The 18,667-nt window shown below is 40.6% G+C and overlaps 1 long non-coding RNA gene across 1 annotated transcript; it reads left to right on the forward strand.

The window, feature by feature from the left end:
- The first annotated feature begins 15,783 nt into the window (after nucleotides 1–15,783).
- Nucleotides 15,784–16,685, forward strand: LOC145813851 (uncharacterized). Its single transcript, XR_014357210.1, has 2 exons — nucleotides 15,784–15,936; nucleotides 16,313–16,685. It is a non-coding gene; the product is annotated as an uncharacterized LOC145813851 (long non-coding RNA).
- The last annotated feature ends 1,982 nt before the right edge of the window (nucleotides 16,686–18,667 follow it).

Genomic DNA, 18,667 nt, shown 5'->3' on the forward strand with positions numbered 1-18,667 from the left:
AGCTAATGCCTAAGCTCTTCACCGCCACTTCCCAACTCAATTACCCCCCGAACAACGAAAAATATCCATCACCTGCTGAACTCATACCACTTCAAACAAAGAAAACAAGCACCCACAAGCGAGAAGTAACCGGACAATGAATAAACAAATGATTCATTGTCTCCGCATTTGCACAACACATGCAATAACAATTAACCAAGATATGATGCTGACGGAGCAGATTATCAATAGTCAAGATCCTATCAAAAGTTGCCGTCCACCAAAGAAAGGCACTTTCGACGGAACACCATAAAGCCACACACAACACCGAGGGAAAGACCTCCCACCACCACCACACAAAGTCCAATAAAACGACGAAACTGAAAAAACACCTATAACAACTGAAACCCCTAATCCAAACCATCCGCTCTCCTCCCGCCCAACATTAAACCCTATACAAAAAGGCCAACAAATCTACCAACTACCCAACCTCTCAATCTTGAGTCTGTTAACGAAGCACAACACCAAAGTGGGTTCTGCCTTGTAATATATATTAGTATTGATATTAGTATAGATGAGCAAATTTGGATTATGTAAAAAGTCAATATGCATTTGTGATTGGTTTTGGACTCAAAAAGAAGTTTGCACTATTTAGAATACTTTAAGCATGCGTTCTGGGTCCATTCAATTGCTTAATTGTCCATCATTAGCCATGATGTTTGTGGATACTGTTTTCTGACCTCACTGCCAAACAAGAACTTAGCTAGAGAATACCGGCATAATAGATTGTGCCCGAACAACCTGCCACAGAAAAATAAGACTTCGGCGGTGGTTCGTCCACCCGGGGGCACTCCGACGATCAAGTCAGTACTCAATTATCTCTTGAAGATAGCAAACAGTGCTTAACTCACTAGCCAGTATACAAAAAGTATACCTTAAACCCACGATGGTGCCTTACTTTTATAGCCAGCACTAACCTGATCTCTGTAGAAGCCTAGCTTCTCTTGGACTCTGGCTCAATGCTCATCTTGGACTCTCCAATAGATAAAGATAAACTCCCTAAGAGCTTTATCCTTATCCAGGCTAAGGTCCTCTTCCACTCTAGGACTCTTATCACTTATCCGCTCATCTCGGATTCCGGTATCTCCGCAGATAACCTCGGCCTAGCCGAGATCACCTCGGCATCATGACTAAGACACGTGGCACCTCGGCTGACATTTCTGCGTCACCTTGGCCACATGTTGTCATTCACAAAATATGCCTCCACAATTGCCCCCTAAGTTCTGTTACCTCGGTATCTTGAGGTGATGGAACCTACATCATTCGCCCATACAGCACGTCGGCTAAAACTTGCCATACCCTTCATTACCGAGGTCATAACTCGTCGGCTCCCATATGACCAAGACTGCAATCTGTTTTACCAATGCCCAAAAACCAAAAACAAAATTTTTCTTAAGTTCTTTAACCGAGATTGTCTCCCTAGCTGAGGTTTTTGCTTCATTAAATCAAGAACTCCAAGAGTTCCACATGCGCATGAGCTGTCACGCATGGTTTCTCTACCGTTTTCGCTACGCGTCTTTTCCTCATTGGTCCTTACCTGAGACGCGTAATCAGGTCGCGTCGCTTTTGTGCACACTGCCTGACAGACACGTCGTCCTAGGCACACTAATTGTGATTTTGCCGCCTTTTTGTGTTTAATCAAAAACACCTCACTCTCTCTCCGTCTTTTCACCTTTGCATCTTTGTTTTCCCTTTGCGTTCGAGTTCCTCTCTCTCTCTAAACAAACCCTCAACCTCCATTGTTGCCTTTTCGAGCTTCCCACAACCACTCCGTTCGCCTCCTCCGGTACAACATTCACCATTCTGCTCCGTTGATTTCCGCTATCCGACCCCGGCAAACCACAACCTCGGACCCAACTGGTGAGTTTCTTTGTTCTTTTTTTTTTTCTTTGTTTTAATTTTCAATCTTCCATGATTTCGCGAATCTGTTCATTTTCTGGTATTGAACCGCTTGGGTAAAAACTTGCTTGTTTGTAACTCTATGTTGCTCAATCTGCTTTCTGGATCCATATACGCACACACGAACTGTTCACATGATGTTTGAGGAATTTTGCCACTGTTCCTTAGTTTCTGCACGTTTGCACATGTTTTACACGGTGTTCTTGATTCTGCTTTTTGGATTCTGAATCACATACATATTTGTTGTTTTGCCACTGTCCTTGGCTTTGTATATCTGCACATGCTTTGTAAAATGTTCTTGAATATCCATTCTTTTTTTTTTTTAGAGTCTGAATCACGCTCCTGTTTCTATTTTCTTGTTGCATTTGCTAGATTTTTGCCTTTAATTCCCTGTTTCCACATAGATTTAGGCTTGGGTTTTGATAGAAACCACTATCCCTAGGAAAATTGGAACAAATTCCCCTAGACCTTAAAAAACCCTTGCCCTAGCTTCTGTTTAGGGCTTCAGCCGAGATCCGTTAAATCCATACCAACTATTTTCCCCTAGAATCTTGTGCTTTCCTCCTTTAGCTGACGTTATGGTTATGTTTAGGTGGAGAGTAAACACCCCGGCCAAACTAGAGTACTTTAGGACAGAGTTCTCCATCCCAGCCGACGTTCACCTTAGGCTGGCAGGGGATGAGGACTCCATCATGCCTGATGGGGACTCTATGCCTTTCCCCGTTGTGGCCTTCATAGAGTGTGGACTTAGGTTCTCTCTTGACATCCTCTTCCGCCAAGTCCTTCACTTTTACAAACTTAACCCAATGTAGCTAGCCATTAACTCTTACAGAGTCATCAACGGTATAATTGCCCTAGCTAGCGAGAGAACGCTAGGATTACTCTAGCCGACATCCAATACTGTTACACCAAGTGTGGCCTAATATTCGAAAAAGGCTATATCTATTACCTTAAGCCGAGATCCACTGAGTACAAACTCATCACCGACCTCCCAGACTCCAACAAAGATGCTGGAGATAATTATTTCATCGTCACGGGCAACTGAGAGTTTCCACCAGATGATGACCTCTACCTCTACCCTTTGAGCCAAACAGTCTTTAAAGAGGGTAATGGTAAGAGCCAAGTGTCATTTTACTTGTTTTCAAGTCTTTATTACTTTGTTCCTTTTATATGTTCTAATGTCTATTTTTTACTTGTAGCTCTTCCTCAACCTCCAAAGGACTTCCACAAAACCTTCTATCCTAGCAAAGACTTCAAGAAGCTGCTGGGCTTGCCTGTCAATCAGCGCAAGGCCTTTTTGTTGCTCAACTACATCTCGACCTATAAATCCACATTGCCCGACGTCTCCAAGAAGAGCAAGTCTCCACTCTCAGCAACAACTCCTCCTACCACTTCGTCACCACGGCCTGACCAAGTCTCAACATCTGACCCAGCAGAGCATCTATCAACATCTATTCCCCAACTAATTTCTCTAGCACAGCATTGACACCGTTGCCGAGTTTCCGCCAACACTCTTGCTGGTAGAACTCGTAGCCGAAAACGCCAAAGTGTTGAGGCGTCGGTTTCCGATCCAGCCAACCACCAACTGCACTTCTAGCAATTCATTTCGGCACTAAAGTCACAATTGCCACCACTGCCAACGAGATAGGACGCAACAAGGCTGTCGTTGAAGGCCTTCTTGCCGACATCCCTGGTGTTGTCACAGTCCAATCTTCACCATCACAATCCCAATCCAAACCAAAGCAAAAAAGGGTAAAGAGGGCCAAGGAAAAAGCCTCTTTCACCCAAGTTGAATATGAAGATACAGTTCCAATCTCAAAGCTTTCCAAGATTGAGAAAACTAGCTCTGCTGCCGAAAAGAGACCTGCTGAGGATGACCCTTTGAAACTGCTAAGTCAAAGAAGCCGAGGTCGGACTCCGCAGCCACCTCGGGTTCACTTAAATCTGATGACCCTTGGGCCCCATCTATCAAGACCGAGGACAAGCCAGTCAGAACCGGTGATAGTGCCGCTGACATTGAGGTCGGCGTTACGCTCTCTATTGCATTGCTCCTTCCCAATGACCTCAACTGTATGGCCGAGGTCAGCGAATATGAAAATTTCGCTCTGATGGTGCATCACTTTGTATTGGTAAACTCCTAACACTTGGTACTCTCCATTCTTTGTTTTCATACTGAAAGAGTTTACTAAATTTGTTCTTTCCATTTCTTCTAGGCGGCACGCCCACTCCTTTGTGATGTAGGCAGAAGAGTTGAAGAAGGAGCTAGTCCACAAGACCAAGGAGGCTACTGGCTTGCTTAAGTCGTTAAACAACGCCGAGGCCAAAATGAAAGTCCTGATAGATCAAGCCAAGGTAGCTAAACAAGCCCAAGATCAAGCCGAAGAAAAGGCTGGTGCTGTAGAGGCTGTTGTTGAGGTCCTCAAAGTTGAAATAAAAGAGGCCGAAGAAAAAACTGCCGATGCCCAAACAGAGCTCTGAAGTGCCTTGGCCACAAAAGACGCCGAAATCAAAGCAGCGGATGAGAAGGCCTATGCCGAGGGGGCATCCAATGTCCACGAGGAGTACAAGAAACAAGTCAGACAGGCATGCAACAAGGGTTATACCCTTGGTTGGATGGCTGCTCTGATGGAGTTGGCTGTCCCCGAGGATTCCCCTCTTTATGATGAAGGCTGACTTGCAGTGCTATTCCCTCCTGCTTCAAGCCAATCTGAGGCTAAGGCTGGGGAGGAAGAAGGCGAAAAAGAAGAGGATGACGAAGAGGCCGAGGTGGCAGCCGATTCTGCGGGTTCTATTGGGGCCAAGTTCCCAACTTTCAATGAGCAAGTCCTGGACTTGACTCAGGATGAAGAGGACGAGGTCCAAAAGACCACTTCTGAGGCCGAGGTCGAGACTGCCAATAAGAGCCTTGATGACACACTGCATGAGATTGATGCCGAGGTAGAGGCTGACAAGAGTGTAACACCACCAACTGATGAAGCCAACCCTAACACTTAGAATATTTCTGCTTTTCTTTGTATTCTTCCTCTATTTCCTTCTTAGCTGTAATACCTTGTTCTACACAATGTTAGCTTTGTATTTGGCCAATATGCCCTTTTTGTATCAGAACAAGTAATCATTCTGCAGGCCGAAGTGCCTTTTTTCTTTGAATGCAAGTATAATTTCTTCTTTTAAGTGTTTATATGATTTACGGCTTCCATATTTAGAATATTTTTGCATGTCTTCAAAGTGTACCTTTATCTGTATAACCTCTTCGTAGTATAATACCTCGGACATAACTTTTTGATTGTTTACCTCGGCCTTTGTTTAACACTTGAAAACAACACTTGAAAACATTGTAAAAGTATTTTCACAAGTGTTGGTTTTAAACTTGCCACTTTACTCTTTCTTATCAAGACTTCTGTCTTCTATATTCCCCGAGGTGGACAACCCTGGTCATCTTGGCAAGTATGTATGTACTTCTTGCAATATTACCTTGGCTTAACTTGAACTTGTAAATTTTCCTGAAAACTTCAACAAGTGTTAAGGCAACTCTAGCTTGTAAATTTTTCTATAAAATTCCAACTCTTAAACACTTTAAACTTCATTCATTATTCTCCAGCTCTCTCTGTCCCCTGATGTGAACTTAAGTTTCACTTAGGTTCGCATTAAGCATGTGGCTATGGTCTTGTTGTCGAGGTTAGATTCGAACAGAGACTAGTCGAGGTTCTCAACTTTGGTTCCTCTGTTAATATTACTCAAATGCACTTAGTCCCAATCTGAGTTTGATTCTGCCGACATGGCAAGTCTCGGTTAATTCGACTTAGTTCAACTCCATTATATGCAAGTATAATTTCACTTCTGCCATATAATGAGTCTAAGTTATTTGTCATATTTCAATTAGAAACATCGCCAACTTAGTTCAACTATATTATATGCAAGTATAATTCAACTCTGCCATATAGTAAGTCTAAGTTACTCGTCATGTTTCACTTAGAAACATCGTCAACTTAGTTCAACTCTATTATATGCAAGTATAATTCAACTCTGCCATATAATAAGTCTAAGTTACTCGTTATGTTTCACTTAGAAATATTGCCAACTTAGTTCAACTCTTTTATATGCACGTATAATTCAACTCTGTCATATAATAAGTCTAAGTTAATTCGACTTAGTTCAACTCCATTATATGCAAATATAATTTCACTTCTGCCATATAATGAGTCTAAGTTATTCGTTATGTTTCAATCAGAAACATCGCTAACTTAGTTCAATTCTATTATATGCAAGTATAATTCAACTCTGCCATATAATAAGTCTTAGCTATTCGTCATGTTTCACTTAGAAACATCGCTAACTTAGTTCAACTTTATTATATGCAAGTATAATTCAACTCTGTCATATAATAAGTCTAAGTTACTCGTCATGTTTCACTTAGAAACATCGCCAAGGGACTGGTCAGTCGTATTACACAAGTTTGAAATTAAAAATCAAGCTAAAATTTTATTATTACTTCGGCTAATAACAAAAAACTTTAAAAAGCGAAAAATTTAATGATAGAAAAACTTCAAGTTGCAAGTATTCTAGGGTCTTGGCAACTCTTTGCCTTCATTGTCTTCAAGCCGATATGCCCCATTGCCGGCGACCGATATGATTCTATAAGGTCCCTCCCAATTTGGGCCAATCTTGCCCTCTCTAGGATCCTTCTTATTGCCGATGACCTTTCTCAGGATGAGGTCCCCAACTTGTAACTCTCGTGGGTTGACCTTTTTATTGTAAGCCCTTGCAAGCTGCTACTGGTATGCTCCCAGCCGAATTACTGCTCTTTCCCTTCTTTCTTCCAACAGGTCCAGATCTCGGGCCAAATATGCCTCATTGGTCCGTTCTCTACTCCCTGGGTTATGATCATTGGGATGCTGACTTCTAACGGGATTATTGCCGTTGTGCCCTAAGCCATGGAAAATGGGGATTCTCCAGTTGATCTTTTCGGCCTAGTCCGATATGCCTAAAGTACATTAGGCAGCTCTTCCACCCACTTTCCCTTTGCTGCTTCCAGCCTCTTCTTAATCCTATCCAAGATAGTTTGGTTGGATGCTTCTGCTTGACCGTTGCTTTGAGGGAAGCTTGGAGTGGAGTAGTAGTTCTTAATCTTGTACTTTGCACAGAAGCTCTTAATTAGCTTACTGTCAAACTGTGTGCCATTGTCTGCTATTATTGCCCTTGGTTCCCAAACCTGGTGATAATGTTTTTCCATATGAAGTTCTTTACATCAATGTCCCGGATCTTTGCAAGAGGTTCAGCTTCTACCCACTTGGTGAAGTAATCTGTTGCTACTAGTGAGAACTTTCTTTGTCCAGTCGCTTGAGGCAGTTGTCCAACAAGATTCATGCCCCACTGGGCAAATGGCCAAGGGCTGGACATTGGGTTTAAATCTGCTGTTGGTTGATGTATCAAAGGTGCAAACCTCTGACACTTCTCACACTTTCTGACATAAGCTTCAACATCTTTTTGTATATAGGGCCACCAATACCCTTGAGTAATGACCCTATGAGCAAGTGACCTGCCCTCTGCGTGGCTTTTGCATACTCCTTCGTGTATTTCATACAGGAAGTCTTTAACTTGTGAAGGATGCACACATCTCAAAAGGGGACCAGAAAAAGATCTTCTGTAGAGATGTCCTTCTGCTGTTAGACTAAACCTCATCGACTTTAGTCTGGTCTTGTGTGCTTCTTTGTGATCATCTGGCAACTTCCCATCTCTAAGGAACACTACTATCGTATCCATCCAACTTGGTCTCATTTCCACACACATTGCCTTATACTCTGTGTTCAGTGGTTTTACACTTGGGCCTGACAAATAGTCAATTATTATTGTCATTGCCTCTCCTGATTTTATTGCACTAGCCAGGTTAGCCAAGGCATCAACATGGCAATTGTCATCTCGGCTAACTTGCTGTAGTCGGCAATCTTGGAATAAGGCTACCAGTCTAACAACCTCCTTTACATAGGCCATTATTCTTTCATCTCGGGCTAGGTATTCGCCTGTTGCCTGGTTGACGATAAGCTGGGAGTCACAGAAGGCCGCCACCTCGTCGTCTTCCATTACTGCTGCCAACCCCAAACGAATAGATTGTTCTAGCATCCGCCTATCTGGCGATACTAGCACTACTCCTGTCCCCACTCCCTAACGATTTGAACTTTCATCAACAAACAGACGAAAGGAGTCACCGATGTAAATATCGTAGAGCTTGAGTTTCTCTTCTTTCTTCTATTCTGCTGTCCCCAGCTGGGTTTCTTCTTGTTCACTTGGACATCCTAAATCGCAGCTCAACGGAGCCCGATGTGGGATAGCACCAGGTGTGAACTCGGCCACGAAGTCGACCAAAACCTGGCCTTTGATTGCTGTTCTGGGTTTGAATTCTAGGTCGTATTGGCCTAACACCACTGCCTATCTGGCTATCCTGCCGGTCAGATCTCCTTGCTACAACAGGGACTTCAAAGGATGCTCAGTTAATACCATAATCTTATGGGCTTGAAAATAATGATTCAGCTTCTTGGAAGCCATTACTAAGGCCAGTGTTAGTTTCTCCAAAGGTAAGTATCTGGTCTCTGTATCTGTTAGGGTTTTACTCACGTAGTATACTGCCCTTTGTTCTCTCTTCTCTTCTCTGATTATTACTGCACTTACTGCATGCTCCGAAACCGCCAAGTACAAGAATAGATCATCTCTAGGTACTGGATTTGAGAGCACTGGAGCTGTGGTCAGGTATTTCTTCAAGTCAGCCAAGGCGACTTCGCACTCTTCTGTCCACAAGAAATCTGTGGCCTTCTTCATTAAACTAAAAAAAGGTTTGCATTTGTCAAAGTTTCTGCTTATGAACCTATTCAGAGCTGCGGCCCTTCCAGTCAACATCTGCACTTGTTTTGCCGATTTTGAGCTCTTCAAGTTCAAGATAGCCTCGATTTGATCTGGGCTCGTCTCAATGCCCTTTCTGGTAACCAAGTATCCCAGGAACGTTCCTGACCCAACTCCAAATGCATACTTTGACGCATTGAGTCGGAGTCGAAATGTCCTCAGGATATCAAAGACTGCTTTTAGGTCGGCCAAATGATCCTCAGGTTCTTTGGTCTTCACGACCATATCATCAATGTATACCTCCACTGTTGTGCCTATTAGATGTCTGAATATCTTAGTCACCAATCTCTGGTAAGCTCTGGTAAGTTGCTCCTGTATTTATCAACCCGAACCCGAAAGGCATCACTTTGTAGCAATGCAGCCCTTTTGGGGTGATAAATGCAATCTTCTCATCATCGGGGGGGAGAGGTACATCGCTATCTGATGGTATCCCTTGTAAGCGTCCAGGAAGCTCATCATTCTGTGCCCTGAAGTGGCATCCACCAATTGGCCAATCTTGGGGAGTGGGAAACTGTCTTTGGGACAAGCCTTATTCAGGCTGGTGAAGTCCACATAGACCCTCCACTTCCCATTCTTCTTCTTCACAACAACTGTGTTTGATAACCATGTTGGGTAGTTTACCTCTCGAATGGCTCTGGCCTCCAGCAATTTATCCACATCTTCTTCTACTGCCTCAACATGCATCAAGGTCGGCCTTCTAGCCCGTTGAATGATTGGTTTGGCTGATCTGTCAACATTCAGTCTATGACAAGTGACCTCGGGGTCAATGTCAGGCATCTCATATGGTATCCAGGCAAACACCTCAATGTTCGCTCTCAAGAACGCCTCTAACTTCTTTTCCTCTTCGTCGGCCAAGCTTGAGCCGAGAAGAAAGAAGCGCTCTTCATCTCCTTGCTGGACCAGGATTTTTTTTTAGGGCTTCCTTGCTTTTGTCGGCTGGTTCCTTGCCGACGTCATCCAGGACCTCCATGTCCTCGTCCTCATTTTCTGTTGATTCTGCTTCTCGTACGCTACAAGTGGATTTCATTGCTTCCATGGAGCAATTCTTTACCTGCACCTGATCCTCTCTAACCTCCTCAATTCCATACTCTATTGGGAACCGCAACAGCTGGTGCAGTGTTGAGGGAACAACCTCTATAGAATGCAACCATGGCCTTCCTAGGATAACATTGTAAGGGGAATGGATGTCAATTATTATGAACTTTGTGTTTACCTTCTTGGTACTAGCCTGCACCTCCAAACTTATTGCTCCCAGGGGCTACGTCGACATTCCGTTGAACCCAACCATTGGACCATTGGACTGCTCCAGATTATCTTGGTGAAGACTAAGCTCCTTGCAACATCTGACGTACATGATGTCACAAGAGCTGCCCTGGTCAATTAGAATGCGCTTTACCTAGCACTCTCCAACCTTAAGAGATATTACCAAGGCATCGTTGTGTGGATGTTGCATCATGTCTAGATCGTCTTCAGTAAAGGACACCATTGGTCCTCGGTACTTGTCTGCCCTAGGTCTTTTCTGCCGGACTTGACACACGTGCTGTAAGTGTTTCACCTTTTGAGTCTTCCCACGTATCCCATTCTCATTGACTTTCGAGTGAATCACATTGATCACTCGAGGTCCGCCTACTTGCGGTTGTGGTGCTAGTGGAGGTGGCACTGGTGGTGCCTGAAGCAGTCTCGCTTGTTCTTCCCTTGTCCTAGCCTCATCTACCAGGTTCCTTAAATGACCTTATCTTACCAGATCTTCCAGATGTGCCTTTAAGGCTCTGCACCCCTAAGTCAGATGCCCATTCTCATTGTGGTAGCATAGCGCTTCCCCAGACTTCTTCCCATAAATTCGCCAGGAATCTTCTCTGGTGCTTTATAATACGGTTGGTTCCTGATCCTCTCCAGGACTTTGTAAATCGGAATGCGGAATACGATAGTGACTGCCTGTGCAGCCCTCAATCCCGTTTCTTGTCTGTTAAAGTTTGTATTACCTCGGCCTCGCTTCGGCAAGCCGTTCCTCTTCTCTTGCTTTGACGCCTTTGTCCCCGGCATGTCTTCCTCCGCTCTTGCATGCTTCTTGATCTTGGCCATGAGTTCCTCCATACTTTTTGGCAGTGTTTTTGCCAATGATTTTCAAAGTAGACAGTCATCGTTCAGGCCGTTCTTAAAAGACACGACCGCCACCTCTTGGTTGCACCCTAGTATTCAGTTAAACACCTCGTAGTACCTTTTGGCATAAGCCCTGAGGCTTTCATTCTCGCCAATTCTCAGAGCCATCAGGGAGTCCACCCTTAACGGCTGTAGTTTGTTTGTCACAAACCTCGCCACGAACATCTCGGCCAGGCCTTTCCAGCTTTTCACAGTTCCTTTCGGCAAATTGTGAAACAAGTCTGATGCGATTTTCCCAAAGGATGAGGGGAACATCTTGCAGAGCAATAGCTTGTTCCCGGTGTATAGTGCCATTGAGTTCAGGTACAAGCCGACGTAAAAGTTAGGGTCAGACTTACCGTCGTATATCTGGAATCTCGGTATGTGGAACCTTTTTGGGGCCTTAAATTTATCCAATTCTATCAAAAACGGCGTTCTCGGCTTGACAGGAGAGGTTACCTCAGCATCTTGCAGCTTCCTCTGGAGGTAATCTCTCAAATCCTCCTTGGTCCATCCAGGAGCTCGGCTGTCAACGGATTTCAACCTTTTTGGTGCGCTACTCCCGGTGTCGTTATGAGTCCTCTTGGACCTCCCTCCATTAGTCGTGTCGAAACAAAGCTCTTTCCCTTGAGCATGCCGATGTTCTTTGGTGTAGGCTTCTTTGGTACGATGTGTCTTCCGAGACTCTCTCTTCATCGACTCTCCTCGCTCGACCTCCCGTGAAGGCCGGTGAGAGTGTTCCTTGGTCCTGTCATGCTAAGGGACTGCAGGAACTATTTTCTGCCTTCCATTTTTGGGCATCGTTCTTGGCCGCTGGAATCAGAGTGTCTTGTAACGGAAACGGTGGCTGCATGACGTTGTTCTGCATTATGAAATTGACGACCGATTGCAGGTCTGCCAATTTGTTCGCCATTCCCTTCATCTCGCCGTCCTTCCGCAGGCATCTATCTTTCCATATCTGGAGGTCGTTCTCATTGTAATATCCGCCTCGGTCTGCCTTCTTTGGTACATCTCTTTCCTGGCCGACGTCTTTCTCTCCGGGATTCTTATCCCAAGGTTCTTCGTTGTAGTTATCCTTTTTTACGTTAGGGTCAATGTGTTTACCACTTCTAGTAGGGATGCCGTCCCCAATATTCTCTTTTTGTCCGTCATTGGCCATTTATTCTCCTTTCTTCTCACAGACGGCCCCAAATTGTGGGTGTTGTTTTCTGACCTCACTGCCAAACAGGTACTCTGCTGGGAAACACCGATAGAATAGATTGCATTTGAACAACCTGCCACAGAAAGATAAGACTCCGGCGGTGGTTCGTCCACCCGGGGGCACTCTGACGATCAAGTCAGTACTCAATTATCTTTTGAAGATAGCAAACAGTGCTTAACTCACTAGTTAGGATACAAAAACATATCTTAGACTCACGAGGGTGCCTTACTTTTATAGCCAGCACTAACTTAATCTTTGTAGAAGCCTAGCTTCTCTTGGACTCTGGCTCAATGCTCATCCTAGACTCTCCAATAAATAAAGATAAACTCTCTAAGAGTTTTATCCTTATCCAGGCTGAGGTCCTCCCTCACTCTAGGACTCTTACCTTTTATCTGCTCATATCGGATTCCGGTATCTCTGTAGATAACCTCGGCCTAGCTGAGATCATCTCGACGTCATGACCAAGACACGTGATACCTCGGCTGATATTTTGGCGTCACCTTGGCTGCGTGTTGTCATTTACAAAATATGCCCCCACAATGTTATAGTACACAGTACATATATGTTTGTATTAGTTTTATCTCTTTATGTTTTTGTTAGCTTTTATTGCTTGGGGGATTTGGTCAAAACCCCTTCATAATAAAATTTTAATGTATTAAGGACAAGCATAAAAAAAATTTCTTGAAAAGTCCAACAAATATTATTATTATCAAAATATTAAACTTTAAAATAATATAACTTTTGATGTAAATGTCGATTTTTAATAAAATTAATATTTTTAGAATTTTATGATCAAGATCTATCAAATAAGATCAATGTTGACTATGAAATTCTTTAAAAAAAAAAATTATTACCGTTGAAATTGATGTAAACGGTAACAGTAACATGTTACTCTGTCTCACAGTAACATGTTACTCTGTCTCACAGTAACATGTTACTTTGTTTGACAATTACTCTATTTGATAGTAACAGGTTACTCTGGTTCATAGTAACATGTTACTCTGGCAAAATTTTCCAAGAATAAAGATATTTTACTTTGTCATTACTCAATTATGTGTCTTCTCCTTAGGGGGTTTACGAAAAAACATAAATTGGATTGTCATTTTTACCAAACAAGGGTCCAATGGAGGGTTTTTGACTAAATTTCCCTTTTTGGCTTATTGGGGATTTTCTTTGAAAGGATTATAATTTGTTAGCTCTTGTGTTTTTTGTAATGGACCAAAATTGAAATCTTATTAGAATGATTTGCAACTTATTTATCAAAAAAAAAAAAAAAAAAAATTAGAATGATTTGCAACTTGTTTTTTGTAACGGCCTTACTAAAATTGAAATCCTATTAAGATATAATCTTGTTAGAGCAAATATAGTTACAAATTTTAACAGAATTGCAGATTGGTGGATGTTAGAACTTTGACATGGTTTTATGAGCATGTATAGTTGGAAATTTCATCAAATATTCAATATTTTGATGGTTTTATCACAAACAATTTAAAAATTTTATTTTGATATACTTGGTGGTTTGTATGGTTTTGTTGAAGGGAAAGACTATATGATTTTGACTATATGTGTGCAGCTTGAAGTTATGTGAATGTTATTTTCCTACATAATAAATATGTATATATATATATCGATGTTTTGTGTGTTCTCCAAAAAAGAAAAGAAAAAGGCACACCGTCATTAGTTTGTTTTAATTATGATTTTTTTTTACAAAAAAAAAAAAAAGAAGAAAAAAAATGAATTGATGGCGTTTATAAGACACCACCATATGTCATGACATCATTTCCATTATGAATTGGTTTTCTATAAAAAAAATAAAAAATGACACCGTTTTGTATTAAAAATGTCACCACGTGTCATCGTGACATCATCAGTTATCTATGATGGAACTGTGTTAACAGATGACAACCTATGATGGCGCTTCAAAAATTGTCATTTATAAGGGTCTGTTTAGTAACGTTTATGTTTTTAGTTTATATTTATAAAAATTTTATAAATTAGTTTTTGTTTATTTTTAAAAAAACATAAACTACAAACGCATTTAGTAATTGACAAAATATTTAAAAAGTTTTAAAAATATAAAAAAGAGTGAAAAATAGCAAGTGGTGACAAGTGACGGTGGTGAAAAATGGTAACGGTGGGTAGGTGGGTGGATAAAATTAAATTTTAAATGTAGTTTAGGTGTTAAATCAACAACTTTTGTTTGATTATAGTTGGCAATTGACGGTGGGGAGTAAAATGGAGGCAAAAACGAATAATTTGGGAATAAAATTGACATAACTTGAATTGATTTTTTAGTGATAGTTTGAAGGGGCAAAATGATATTTTCTCTTCTTTCAATTTGGGATATCATCAAGGCCTCTGGAAAAGTGCCTGTTCACCTCGCACACTTGGGGAACAGGCACTTTTGCCACTCTGCGTGTAGCCCGGCTCCGGCTAATCACTTCTTGCGTCTGGATGTCCCATATCAGTATGGATGCTGCTGTGTATCTCTGTCAATCTTTGATGCTTTGAAAGACACCTACTCCACTGAAAAACAACTAACATTTTTCAAGGCCTAATTCTTGCACGACAATCATTTTCTTATCAAAAGAGATGCTGATTCTGTCTGCATCTTAGGCTGCTTCACTCTTCCATCATGAGTCTATTCTTCATCTTCATAAATGCTCCAAGTCAAACCGCTTCACTTTTGTTTAGTGACTCATTTTTTGATTTTCTTCTTGTTACGATTGACGATTGAAGCCAATTTTTATTGTTGCTCTGGTTATATCCCAATTTTTTATTACCGAATTTGATTCGTCACAAAAAGGGTCTAAAATTTAAGTTGGAGAGCCTTCACTTATTGTTCAGTGCTAAATATTTTGGAGGTGGACTAGATGATTTTCTTTTCAATCAACATATTCATCTCAATCTCATGATAATCTTAAAAAAATTGTTTATTTAACCTTTACAAGCACTGGAAAAGTGGTATGCCACTTGGGTATGCTTCCATGCGATTTGCTTCAAAAACTATGGTTGATATGGGTATGCTTGAATAAATCATATTAAAATTTATGCTACCTCCAAATGTGAGTGTAGTTTTTTCTTTAAAGATTTAGAGTCCTTAGATATTCTTTGAAATGAAAAAAATGGAGAAAAAAATATTCATGCAGCTGATCCCAATCAAATGGGACAAAAGATGTGGTTAGGTTTGCCTCATTAGTGTCATTCTACACCCGTTGAAATACATATTATTATTTGTTCAAACTAATCATGTGAAAACATAATTATAGGAGGCATTGTAGCCCTTTTTCTGTGCTCATTTTGTCATGCTGAACCTTCACTCTTTCTAGATTTGACTTCATTACATATGATTGTTTCATCAAGTAAATATATTAATAATATGCACAGGAAAATGTTTCATGTTTTGGAACGTGCATGTTAAATCGTTGTGTATGTGAACTTAAACCTACATTCTCACTCTCATTCTCCTGGTAGAAGATGAAGAAATCAAGAGAAGGGAGGGAGAGATGTGCACACCAACAAGAAGTTTAGGGGGAGAGGGTTTTGCTCCTCTCTCACTCTTCATTGCAAAAAGTTAAGAGACAAGCCAAGTCAAAGTGACTTTGACCCCTTTCACCTAAGAAGAAGGAATGCTATTGATGAAAATCAATATACAAGACTAAGATAAACATCAATAAAGAGGGCAAGTGCACACACAGAAAAGCAGGTGAGATTGTACATTACAGTTGAGAGGTCACCCAAAACAGCCCCTTGTTGCCAAAAAGCAGGTAAGATTCCCTCTTTCTTTCTTGATGATTGTTTGAGGATTAGAAGTTCGAAACAGTTGAGAGGTCACCCAAAACAGCCCCTTGTTGCCGTGGGTTTATTTTTGGAGATTTAGGGTTTTCTTGAGGAATATTAACGATTTGAGTAGTTTTAACATTAAATGTGGTTAGGTTTGAAGGATGGGAAATTGTACGTTGCATTTGCTAGTTTTCTTAGAATTTCTAGATATGATGAGCTTGCTAATTTGGGGGATTAAACTAGTTTGGCTATTATCTTAGATCTTATGTGATTAAAAGTATGTTATTGGGATTATTTTTCTTTTGCACAATTTTTTTATTATTTTTAATTGTGATGTCTTTTGCATCTGCCAACTTTCAGGATTATCAGGACGCCTTATATTACTGAGCAAGTTATTTTGCAATTGCGGATGGCAAGATTGTCCATGTGCTGCCTTTCTTGCACCGATACTGTATACCTAGAGCTTTCTGTTCTGTCTAAATGGCCAAGGATTAAGTAATCTCTTCATTGAAGCTGTTAGGATGAATCAATATTTTTGATGTTTTTACAAATAATTGGAAAAGGGAGTTTCTGTTTTCTACTCAAGTAATTCATGTTGAAACTATTAGACAATGAATTTGCGTAGAGTAAAGAGCAAAAATTGACTGAAATTTTGTTTTTTGTTCTCTGCTTGTGTTACTGTGAATTTTTGAGATCCTAAGTGGATCATATTCAAATCCAAATTTCCCATCAAGTTGCTTCTATGGTCCCTATGTTCTGGTGGTTTAGTACATATCTTGCCGTTTCTCCTTGAATATGGATGCCTGCATTATAGCAATTTGGATTTGGAAATATAAAGTGTACGTCACTTTGTTCCATAATTATGGAAGTTGTAGACATCTTGGTGAACATTGTGTTTCGGCTTTTGTGGAATAATAGGTTGATGAATGTCGATAGAAAAGGGCGGGAGGGATTTGAACCTCTAAATGGTTTGAATAATAGCTTGATCGCAATGTCATTGAGGGTTGGTAGTCCAGAGTATGATTGTTTGGTGTAGCTTTTTACAAGCAGATAATTAGAAAGTTAAATATAAAAGCATTTTATTTCTCTACTTCTCAATAATCATATTTTTCTAGTTACTTTTACCTTAGAAGTTGTCAGCAAAAGTTTCACAAAATAGTTTGACACAAATTTTTGTGGTAAATTACACTTTGCCCCTTCTATGTTTGGCTAGTTTTTTACTTTGGCCTTTAAAATTTGTTTTTTTTTTTTTCACTTTGGCCCTTTATGTTTTAAATTTTTCACAATTTATTTGTAAAATTAATTTCTGTTCAAAATTAAACAGGAAATAACACGTTGACAGCATAAAAATATTTTATTATTGGGTAAATTACACTTTTACCCCACAAACTATACGCGTTTTTTCTATTTGGTCCCTTAACTATTGCTTGTGTTTCTTTAGTCCCTAAACTTTAATAATTTGTGTCTGTCAAGTCCAATTTGTGTTTGCCGTCCAAATAATTAACGGAATAATGTTGCACGTGCATTCCACGTGATACGAACGGCTGATACGAAGGTCAAAATGGACCTCAACCGCCTGAGCCATACACGCAAGGCGAATTGAGGTAACAAAAATTGCGGGTTTGTGGTTTTCAGATCATCGATTCAGTCTTCATAACTTCGATTAAGTATTCAGAACGTCGATTGAGGCTAGGGTTTGTGATTTCTTGAAGAATCAAAGGGCTTTGCAACATTATTGGTGTTAATTGTGGCCGGATGGCCATGGCAAAGTATGTACGACGACAAGATAGTTATATATCAAAATGTAACTATAATTTTTATAGTTTTTGGTTAAGATTTTTGCATGGTTATGATTTTTTGAGCATTTTCGGCCAGTTTTGTATATTTTTAGTTAATTTTTTATTTGTTGAATCTTTCTTGTTTACTGTATTGTTTTGAAGAAGTGAATTTTGAAGTGTATGTACTGTTCCAAAAAGTGAAGTCTTGTTATACGTGTTTGTCTGATTGTCTCCTGTCTTTTAGTGTGTGTTTTTTTCCTTGTGTTCCTCAATTTTTTGTCTGTTTGTCTGATTGTCCCCTATAATTTTTGTCTGATTGTCCCCATGAATTTGCATATGTTTCTCAATTTTTTATTTTTTAATGTTATACTGGTCCAATGCCCATGTAGACATCAATGTTGATCACTTTACCATTAAAGTTAATCATAGTGGTCAATTTAGGATAGAAAATGGAAAGAAGTCTTATGTTAGGGGCCAAGTAGATTACATTGACTACAATGATAGGGAGAGGATGTCATTGCTAGCATTGGTTGAATGTGCCCAAATGGTAGGATGTAGTGATTTTGTTGGATTTCATTACAGAGTCAGTGTCAGTGAGAATCAGAGCATGGATGGAGGATTTAGATTTATTAGTTCTGATGAGGATGTGTATGAAATGATGAAATTTATAGTGGGAGGTGTATTGGAACTTTATATTGAGGAACTTGTCCTTGTTCCACTGAGTTTTGATGAATATTTCCAGGATGTCAATGTAGAGGAATGGGACTGGGAATGCAACACAACAGAAATGAGTATTTATGAACCCAATGTTGATAGGTATGAGCATAGTTCAAATTTTGCTTCAGAGGCTGAATATGAAGTATTTGTTGACAGTGATTATAGCTTGAATGAAGAGCCAGTGGCAGGAGTGGACCAACATGCAAGTAAGCCACTAGAC

This window comes from Camellia sinensis, chromosome 15 (genome assembly GCF_055761805.1).
Source record: "Camellia sinensis isolate YWXY chromosome 15, ASM5576180v1, whole genome shotgun sequence".
NCBI lineage: Eukaryota > Viridiplantae > Streptophyta > Magnoliopsida > Ericales > Theaceae > Camellia > Camellia sinensis.